Source organism: Loxodonta africana, chromosome 8 (assembly GCF_030014295.1).
Source record: "Loxodonta africana isolate mLoxAfr1 chromosome 8, mLoxAfr1.hap2, whole genome shotgun sequence".
NCBI lineage: Eukaryota > Metazoa > Chordata > Mammalia > Proboscidea > Elephantidae > Loxodonta > Loxodonta africana.
In genome coordinates this window covers 126,898,976-126,910,718 of record NC_087349.1, presented here as the reverse complement: position 1 = coordinate 126,910,718, position 11,743 = coordinate 126,898,976, and positions in this window count along the sequence as shown.

Below are 11,743 nucleotides of genomic sequence, written 5' to 3'. Positions count from 1 at the left end.
TTGCTTTCCCTGGTGTCAATTGTGAAGTGATTCTAAATAAAAGATAACTCATTATTGACGGGTTACACTCTTTTCTTAACTATGCTCCTTCTTCCCCCTTCTGCCCCAGTATAAAAAGCTTAAATTACATTAAAAATTGTGTGTTTTTACTTTATTTTGTATTTAAAACACCATAGGGCCCATAAACCAAAAAAAAAAAAAAAAAAAAAAAAAAAACCAAGCCTGTTAACCACTAAGTTTATTCTAACTCATAGGGAGCCTATAAGACAGAGCAGCACTGCCCGATGGAGTTTCCAAGAAGCGCCTGGTAGATTCGAAATGCTGACCTTTTGGTTAGCAGCCATAGCACTTAACAACTATGTCACCAGGGTTCATACGGTCCATATACTCCATTTAATCAGGGTTGACAAACTATAGCCCATGGGACAATCTGAACTGCCTGTGTTCTTGATTACAGCCATGTTCATTCACTTACACATTGTCTATGGCAGATTTTGCCCTGCAAAAGCAGTCAATTGTTGTGACAGAAACAGCATAGTACACAAAGCCAAAATTATTTGTTATCTGGCTCTTTACAGAAAAGAGTTTATTGACCCCTGTTTAATGCATTAACCATTTGAACATTTTGCTTTCAGAAAACCCACCTGTGGTGGACAAAGCAGTAGATAGGGCTTAACATGTTTCGCCACTTGATATTTCTTTACTGTTTTTCAAACAGTAATTAAAAATATGCCACAGCCAGTTGTCAGGGGGAATATGTTCTTGCATCTCCACAAGAAAAATCCTAACTGCAAGAAGCCCCTGCAGGGAAGCCATCTTTTGCCCTGGAAAATTGTCTCAACCACAACAGGAAACAACTCAAGGAGAGAACAGTGTTAAGGTCTACTTTAACAGTTTGTGGCAATGGTAAATTACCAGCTTGGGCAATGAACAGCACTGATTTATACAAACACACACCTGGCACTAGTTCTTTGCCATGTTGGTGCTTACCTTCTGTAAGAACGTGTCCCTTTGGGATGTCATCCAGGAGCACCTTAACTGATGAATATACGTATTTTTCTTTCTATCTATTGTGAATTTGTTTTAATTCAATCCGTAGATTTTCCTGTATACATGCCATGTAAGCCTGATCATTTTCAAAGCAACGTAGCAAATGGGAACACAAAACTATACACTCATCATTTATATTTCGCTAAAGAAAACAAACACAAAAATAAGAAGAGGACTTTTTAGTGCCTTGCTGTGATTTCAGTATATGATAATTTATAAAAACTAGTTTGTGAGCTAATAGTTTTTGACTTACGGTGGACTGAGAGAAATTAATAGAAAATGTATTTCCATCTGGTTCACTGTTGCTCCTAGAGATTTTAACATTTCATATTTTTATATTCTTTTCATTCCTTTGCATGAAAAATCACTCATCTATGTTTTTATAGATAGATTTTAATAAATTATGGATACAGTTTTCCTGGCACAGGATTGGGCAGTGTTTTGTTCTGTGGTATATAGTGTCACCGTGAGTTAGAACTGACTCAAAGGCACCTAACAACAACTAACAACATGGATAAAATACTTATACTACAAATTTTTCATTTTCCATAGCTCAATATTCAAATGTTTTATTTATTATTTATACAGAGTCTTTATTTTCTGTGTAGTAGATTATAGGTGATGCAGATGGACATTTCTTTTTGAATTTCCACACCAACACACATACATATACACTTATAAACATTCCAGCACAGGTTATGTTTGGATATATGCTGTAGTATTTCTAGTAGTGAAATTGCTGGACACTGTTTACCTTCATAAGAAACTACCAAATTTTTTCTAAAGTGATTGCACCATTTACATTTCCACAAGCGATGTATGAGAATTCAAGTCACTCCACATTCTTGCTAACACTTAGTTTTGTCAGGCTTTTAAATTTGAGCTATCCTATTTTTTTATTAGGCATGTGGAAACCCTGGTGGCATAGTGGTTAAGTGCTACAGCTGCTAACCAAAGGGTGTGCAGTTCAAATTTGCCAGGAGCTCCTTGGAAATTCTATGGGGCAGTTCTACTCTGTGCTATAGGTTCGCTATGAGTCGGAATCAACTTGATGGCACTGGGTCTTTGGGTTTTGGTTATTAGGCATGTATTTCTTTGTGGTTTTAATTTGCATTTCCCTAAAAGCGTAATGGTGATGCAATGGTTAAGTGCTCTACTGCTGGCAGGTTAGTGGTTCAAACATACCCAGCAGCTCCATGGAAGAAAAGACATGGCAATCAGATCTTGTAAAGCCTAGAGCCTAGAAACCATATGGGGCAGTTCTACCCTGTCACATCAGTTCACTACGAGTCAGAATTGACTTGACAGCACAACAACAATAGCAAAGATTAATGATGTTCAGCATTTCTTTATATACTATTTTTGCAACTCTCCTATAAATATTAAATTAAATTGAAATACAAGGTAAATATATGCATATGTGTGTGTGTGTGTGTGTATATACATATGACACATTAACGAGGCAGAGGTTTTTTTTGTTGTTAGGTCCCTTCGAGTCAATTCCAACTCATAGTGACCCTATGTACAACAGAACACTTCCCAGTCCTGTACCACCCTCACGATCAATTGCTACGTTTCAGCCCATTGTTGTAGGCACTATGTCAATACATCTCCTTGAGGGTCTTCTTTCTCATTGACTCTCAACTTTACCAAGCATGATATCCTTCTTAGGGAACTGATCCCTCCTGATAACATGTCTCAAGCATGTGACGAAGTCTCACCATCCTTGCTTCCAAGGAGCATTCTGGCTATACTTCTTCCAAGACAGATTTATTCATTATTCTGGTAGTCCATAGTATATTCAAAATTCTTTGCCAACACCATAACTCAAACGCATTAATTCTTTTTAGGTCTTCCTTTTTTATTGTCCAGCTTTCCCCTGAGTATGAGGTGATTGAAAATACCATTGCTTGGGTCAGGCATAACTTAGTCCTCAAAGTGACATCTATGCTTTTTAACACTTTTTTTTTTAGTTTTTATTCTGCTTTAAGTGAAAGTTTACAAATCAAGTCAGTCTCTCACACAAAAACTTATATACACCTTGCTGTTGTTGTTGGATGCCGTTGAATTGGTTCCAACTCATAGTGACCCTACGCAGAATAGAACCAAACACTACCCGGTCCTGTGCCATCCTTACAATCGTTGTTATGCTTGAGCATTGTTGCAACAACGTGTCAATCCACCTTGTCGAGGGTCTTCCCCTTTTCTGCTGACGCTGTACTCTGCCAAACATGATGTCCTTCTCCAGTGACTGATCCCTCCTGACAACATGTCTAAAGTATGTAAGACGCAGTCTTGCTATCCTTGCCTCTAACGAGCATTCTGGCCGCACTTCCTCCAAGACAGATTTGTTCGTTCTTTTGGCAGTCCATGGTGTGTTCAATATTCTTTGCCAACACCACAATTCAAAGGTGTCAACTCTTCTTCCGTCTTCCTTATTCATTTTCCAGCTTTCACATGCATATTATGTGATTGAAAATACCATGGCTTGGGTCAGGTGCACCTTAGTCTTCAAGGTGACATCTTTGCTCTTCAACACTCTGAGGAGGTCCTTTGCAGCAGATTGACCCAATGCAATGAGTCTTTTGATTTCTTGACTGCTGCTTCCATGGCCGTTGATTGTGGACCCAAGTAAAATGAAATCCTTGACAACTTCAATCTTTTCTCCGTTTATCATGATGTTGCTCATTGGTCCAGTTGAGAGGATTTTTGTTTTCTTTATGTTGAGGTGTAATCCATACTGAAGGCTGTGGTCTTTGATCTTCATTAGTAAGTGCTTCAAGTCCTCTTCACTTTCAGCAAGCAAGGTTGTGTCATCTGCATGATGCAGGTTGTTAATGAGTCTTCCTCCAATCCTGATGCCCCGTTCTTCTTCATACAGTCCAGCTTCTTGGATTATTTGTGCAGCATACAGATTAAACAGGTATGGTGAAAGAATACTACCCAGACGCACATCTTTCCTGACCTTAAACCAATCAGTATCCCCTTGTTCTGTCCGAACAACTGCCTCTTGATCTATGTAAAGGTTCCTCATGAGCACAATTAAGTATTCTAGAATTCCCATTCTTTGCAATGTTATCCATAATTTGTTATGATCCACACAGTCGAATGCCTTCGCATAGTCAATAAAACACAGGTAAACGTCCTTCTGGTATTCTCTGCTTTCAGCCAGGATCCATCTGACATCCCAATGATATCCCTGTTTCCACGTCCTCTTCTGAAACCGGCCTGAATTTCTGGCAGTTCCCTGTTGATACAGCCATTTTTGAATGATCTTCAGCAAAATTTTGCTTGCGTGTGATATTAATGATATTGTTCTATAATTTCCACATTTGGTTGGATTACCTTTCTTGGGAATAGGCATAAATATGGATCTCTTCCAATCAGTTGGCCAGGAAGCTGTCTTCCGTATTTCTTGGCATAGACGAGTGAGCACCTCCAGCGCTGTATCTGTTTGTTGAAACATCTCAATTGATATTCCATCAATTCCTGGAGCCTTGTTTTTCGCCAATGCCTTCAGAGCATCTTGGGCTTCTTCCTTCAGTACCATCGGTTCCTGATCATATGCCACCTCTTGAAATGGTTGAATATTGACTAATTCTTTTTGGTATAATGACTCTGTGTATTCCTTCCATCTTCTTTTGATGCTTCCTGCATCATTTAATATTTTCCCCATGGAATCCTTCACTATTGCAACTCGAGGCTTGAATTTTTTCTTCAGTTCTTTCAGCTTGAGGAACGCCAAGCGTGTTCTTCCCTTTTGGTTTTCCATCTCCAGCTCTTTGTATATGTCATTATAATACTTTATTTTGTCTTCAGGAGAGGCCTTTTGAAATCTTCTGTTCAGTTCTTTTACATCATCAAGCCTGCTTTTTGCTTTAGCTGCTTGACGCTTAAGAGCAATTTTCAGAGCTTCCTTGGACATCCTTCTTGGTCTTTTCTTTCTTTCCTGTCTTTCAGTGACCTCTTGCTTTCTTCATGGATGATGTCCTTGATGTCATTCCTCAACTCGTCTGGTCTGTTCAAGGCATCAAATCTACTCTTCAGATGGTCTCTAAATTCAGGTGGGATATACTCAAGGTCATATTTTGGCTCTTGTGGACTTGCTCTGATTTTCTTCAGTATCAGCTTGAACTTGCATATGAGCAATTAATGGCCTGTTCCACAGTTGGCCCCAGCCTTGTTCTGACTGAGGATATTGAGCTATTCCATCGTCTCTTTCCACAGATGTAGTCAGTTTGATTTCTGTGTGTTCCATCTGGCAAGGTCCACATGTACAGTCGCCATTTATGTTGGTGAAAGAAGGTATTTGCAATGAAGAAGTCGTTGGTCTTGCAAAATTCTATCATTCGATGTCCGGCATTGTTTCTATCACCATCTAGTTCTTCTGGTCTCAGGCTGATGTAGTCTCTGGTTTATGTGGCCCTTTCTGTCTCTTGGGGTCATAATTACCTTGTGTCCTTGGTGGTCTTCATTCTCCTTTGATCCAGGTGGGCTGAGAGCAGTTGATGCATCTTAGATGACCGCTTGCTAGCATTTAAGACCCCAGACACCACTCTCCAAAGTGGGATGCAGAATGTTTTCTTAATAGATTTTAGTATGACAATTGACTTAGACATCTCCTGAAACCTGGTCCCCAGAACCCCACCCCGGCTACACTGGCCTTCAAAACATTCAGTTTATTCAGGAAACTGCTTTACTTTTGGTTTAGTCCAGTTGTGCTGACCTCACCTGTATTGTGAGTTGTCTTTCTTATCACCTAAAGTAGTTCTTATCTAATATCTAATTAGTGAATACTCCTCTCTCACGTTCCCTCCCTCCCCCTCCATAACGATCAAAGAATATTTTCTTCTCTGTTTAAACTATTTCTCGAGTCTTATAATAGTGGTCTTATACAACATTTGCCCTTTTGCAACTGACTAATTTCACTCAGCATAATTCCTTCCAGATTCCTCCATGTTATGAAATGTTTCAACAGATTCATCGCTGTTCTTTATCATAGAATTCCCTTGTGTGGATATACCATAATGTATTTATCCCTTCCTCCATTCATGGGCACCTTGGTTGCTTCCAACTTTTTGCTATTGTAAGCAGTGTTGCAATGAACATTGGTGTGCATATATCTGTTTGTGTAAAGGCTTTTATTTCTCTACCATATATTCTAACGAGCGGGATTGTTGGATCCTATGGTAGTTCTATTTCTAGGTTTTGAAGGAAGCGCCAAATCAATTTCCAGAGTGGTTGTACCATTTTACATTCCCACCAGCAGTGTATAAGTGTTCCAATCTCTCCACAGTCTCTCTAACGTTTATTATTTTTTGTTTTCTGGATTAACGCCAGCCTTGTTGGAGTGAGATGAAATCTCATTGTAGTTTTGATTTGCATTTCTCTAATGGCTAATGATTGTGAGCATTTCATCATGTATCTGTTAGCTGCCTGAATGTCTTCTTTAGTGAAGTGTTTGTTCATATCTTTTGCCCATTTTTTAATTGGGTTATTTGCCTTTTTGTAGTTGAGTTTTTGCAGTATCATGCAGATTTTAGAGATCAGGCACTGACCGGAAATGTCATAACTAAAAACTTTTTCCCAATCTGTAGGTAATCGTTTTACTCTTTTGGTGAAGTCTTTGAATGAGCCTAGGTTTTGCTGAGCAATTGATTTTTAGGAGCTCCCTGTAATCTAGTTTTTCTTCTGCATTGTTAGTAATGTTTTGTATACTGTTTATGCCATGTATTAGGGCTCCTAACATTGTCCCTATTTTTTCTTCCATGATCTTTCATTTTAGATTTTATATTTAGGTCCTTGATCCATTTTGAGCTCATTTTTAAACATGGAGTGAGTTATGGGTCTTGTTTCACTTTTTCGCACATGGATATCCAGTTATGCCAGCACCATTTGTTTAAAAGACTGTCTTTTCCCCCATTTAACTGTTTTGGGGCCTTTGTCAAATATCAACTGCACATATGGGGATGGATTTATGTCTGGATTCTCAATTCTGTTCCATTGGTCTATGTATCTGTTGTTCTACCAGTACCAGGCTGTTTTGACTACTGTGGTGGGCTTTTTAATGCTTTTAAGAGGTCTTTTACAGCAGATGTGCCCAATGCAATACCTCATTTGATTTCTTGACTCCTGTTTCCATGGACGTTGATTGTGGATCCAACTAAAATGTAATGCTTGACTGTTTCAATCTTTTGTCCATTTATCTTGATGTTGCTTATTAGTCCAGTTGTGAGAATTTTTGTTTTCTTTATGTTGAGGTGTAATCCCTACTGAAGGTTGTAGTCTTTGATCTTCATCAATAAGTGCTTTAAGTATTCTTCACTTTTAGCAAGTAAGGTTGTGTCATTTGCATATTGCAGGTTGTTAACAAATCTTCCTCCAATCCTGATGTCGTGTTCTTCTTCATGTAGGCAGAGATTAGCTATCCTTAATGACTTAAAGGCTGAACACATGGTCAATAGTCCCATTTAATTCACTATTCTGCCCTACAAAAACAGCATGGATAGTATTGGATGACAATTCACTACTCTAAATACAAAAAATATAGTCATTCCAATTGCAGATAATTTGCCAGAATGGCCTCTTTGCTAGAATTGATGGAATTAGTCATAGGGACCATGACATGAAGCCATTGAACTGGCAAAGGCATCAAATTTTGTCCTTATAGGGAAGGGCTTTTATAGGGTATTTATTGCCTGATTTTCAGAAGTAGATCATTGGTCTTTCTTCCTAGTATGCCTTATGTGAAAGCTCTGCTGAAATTTGTCCACCATGGGTGAAAATGCTGGTATTTGAAATGCTGATGGGATAGCTTCCAGCATTGTAGTAAAACACAAGAACAACAGTACAACAAACTGACAGGTGGGTGGTGGCTGAAGAGAAGATTTCAGATATTCTGAACAGAAGATTTCAAAGGGCTGCATAGGAAGAAAAGGTAAAATATCCTGATGAAATATGCAAAGATTTGGCATTAGAAAACCAAAAGGGGAGAATACAATAGGTATTTCTCATGCTGAAAAAAAAAAAAAAAAAGAGCAAATTCAAGCTTTGAGTTGCAATACTGAAGTATTCCATTGGCAAAAAATCAAATGATACAGGAAGCATCAAAAGAAGATGGAAGGAATACACCTAGTTAGTATACCCAAGAGAATTGGTTGATTTCCAGCCATTTCAGGAGGTAGCATATGATCAAGAACCAATGCTACTGAAGGAAGAATTTCAAGCTGCACTCAAGTCATTGACTAAAAATGAGGCTCCAGGAACTGACAGAATACCAATTAAGATGCATCAACAAATGGATGCAATGCTAGAAGCACTTACCAGTCTATGTCAGGAAATTTGGAAGACAGCTATCTGGAAAATTGATTGGAAGAGATCCATATTCATGCCCATTCCAAAGAAAGGTGATCAAATAGAATGAGAAAATTATCGACCAATATCATTAATACCACATGCTAACAAATATCACCCTGGTCTTGGGGGCAGTCCACATGAAATAACTGGTCATTTCAGTGGAATTGGTACAAATATGAAGGGCTAATCTACCTCCAGAATGCTTCTGCCACAATAACAGCACAGTTTAACATCTCTGCTCGATCTTGATTCTTTCCATTCCTTACATGCATGCTCATTGGCAGTCTCTAATTATCCTCCTAAGCATAAATCTTCATCTCAGAGTCTATTTTCAGGGAATCAGACCTGAGAGACATAGTAAACACTAAATAAATACTCGTTTTCTTCCCTCATTAAACATTTAGTTAAAACAACAAATTTATAATTTTAGGAATCCAAAAAGTGAATCAGCAGAAGAGGTTTTCCATATGCTCAAAGTATCAGTAAAAAGTGAAGGAGAATGGATTAGAAAAGTAAGCAAGCAAAAAAGTATTAAAAGTAATTTCAGTATCCATGTTAGCTGTGCAAGCATGTCATGATGCACAATTACACACAATTCCTTTTAAGACTCAAAATAATACCTGATATGGTCACATTTCCCTTTCCCTGCACACTTTATAAAAATATATTTAAGGGTTTTTCTTTTCTTTTTAAGTCCACCTTTTTGAATTTATAAGCGGCATAATCTAAGATGGAATTTATGATCCAGCCATGATGTTTATTTCACAACAATATAAGGAAAAGTTTTATAGAATTTTCATCCTAAAATTCTAAGGGAGTCAAACAAAAACAAACGATTTCTCTGCTTTTTGCTCCCATCAACAAGCACCTAATTTTGCCAGTACCCTCTGAAATTTAATATCATTAGGCCTTTTTGAAGAATTTGACTGGTTGATAAGGATGAAAATTGTCAGGTGCTGGATAACTAATCTCGAATTTCAGCTGTACATTATTTCTAAAAGTGACATTAAATAATTCATGAGGAAAGTACATTTTTCTACCCATCTGGTTTGAGTAGATAACCTTCTAACTTCTTGTTACCTAAAAAAAAAAAAAGAGAAAGAAAGAAAAAATCCCAGGATGTTATATCTAGAAAAATATATATTATTGAAAAGAAATTTCTCAATGATGGCAAAGTACTAATAAACTTGAATAATACTGAAACTAAAACCTAAATTAGTATGTAACTATACCCTCAGTATGTTCCCTCCTTATCAGTATTTCTTGCATATGACTCTAAAGGTCTAAATGTGTATTTTGATGAGATTCTTTTACAGACCCTGGAAAACAGGTTTTGGAATGCATCAATTTAAAAAGAAGGTATCTAAAAAGAGTACAGTCAACTTAATTTGAAAATAATTCTGAAAACTACTCACTTCACAATGCTAACCTGAGCACCTGAGATTCTGTCTTGTTGCTGAGAAGACAAACTTAAAACTATGGCAAATAGGATCTACAGAAGAAGGAAAGTAATACACTATATTATAAACTTTACAGATGTTATCTCAATGTTCAACTGGATGAATGTAGCCTATTCTTATATCCACTTGATGGACTGAGATACTAAATGCCAATAATTTTCCAAGGTCACATAGCTATCTGCCCTCCCTATGTCTAAACACCAATGGATCTCAAGCATTAGTTAGTTCTCTGACATTCCGACTTCTCTACCTACATTAAGTGTCTAAGAGATATCCCAAGAACAATGGTTTTAAACACCATTGTATCAATTATCTATCACTGCATAGCAAATTGTCCCATATTTAGCAGCTTAAAACTACAAACATCTATTATCTCACATGGTTCCTTAGGGTCAGGAATTCAGCAGTGGCCTAAGTGGGTGGTTTTGATTCAGGGTCTCTCAGTAACTTGTAGTCAAGCTGCCAGTTGAGGCTAAACTCATATGAAGGCTTGACTAAGCAAGGCTGGAGTATCTTCTTTCAAGATGGCTATTGGAAGGAAGCCTCAGTTTCTCTCTGGATGATGGGAGAAGACCTCAGTTTCTTGTGACAAGGGCCACTCCACAGTATCACCTGAGCAGTCTCACTACGTGGTAGCTGGCTTTCCCTAGAGTGAGAATTCTAAGAGATAGCAAAGCAGAGGCCATGATGTCATCTAACATAGCCTTAGAAGTGATATAAGATCGCATTTGCCATATTATGTTGTTCACATGAACTAACTGTGATATGATATGTGAGAGAGTATGAACTCCAGGAGGTAGGGAACAGGTCCAGAAGTGGATGGAGTCATTTGAATCTAATTTCTTAAGTACTGACCCTCAAGGGCAATTTATTTTGATCTGCAGAAAAGTGAAACTAAAGAGCAAGTTGTATGACTCCCACACATTGTTCATAGCAATGAACAATTGGAATTTGAATTTAAAAACACACCACCACTTAAACTAACACCAAAAATGAAATATTTGTGTATAGTTCTAACAAAATATGTACAAAATCTATATGAGAAAACTACCAAACTCGTATGAAAGAGATCAAAAAAGATCTAAATAAATGGAGAGATATTCCATGTTCATGGACAAGAAGACAAGTATTATTAAAGTGTCAATTCTTTCCAATATGATTTATAGATATGACACAATCCCAATCAAAAGTCCAGCATGTTATTTTGTGGATATTGACAAACTGATTCTAAAGTTTGTATGGAAAGGCAAAAGATACAAAACAGCCCATACAATATAGAAGAGTTGAAGGAGTGACATTACCCACTTCAAGACTTACTATAAAGCTACAGTTACCAAAACTGTAATGTTGGTGAAAGAATAAACAGATATATAAATGGAACATAATAGAGAGCTCAGAAACAGATTCACACAAATACAGTCAACAGATCTTTGACAAACAGATCAAGGAGCAAAGATAATTCAATGGAGAAAGGATAATCTTTTCAACAAATGATGCTGGGGCAGTTGGACATCCATATGTAGTGTAGTAATAATAACAAAAATAAAGACTTGGAGCTTACATCTTTGACAGAAATTAACTCAAAATGGACCATAGACTTTAATGCAATAAGCAAAAACATACAACTTATGGAAGCTAATATAAAAGAAAATGGTGGTACAGTAGTTAAGCACTTGGCTGCCAACCCAAAAATTGGGAGTATGAAAACGCCAGCTGCTCCTCAGGAGAAAGATGTGACAGTGTGCTTCTGTAAAGATTAAAAAAACACAAAAACCAAACCCAGTGCTGTTGAGTCTTCTCTGACTCATAGCAACCCTATAGGACAGAATAGAACCGGCCCATAGAGTTTCCAAGGAGTGCCGGGCGGATTCAAACTG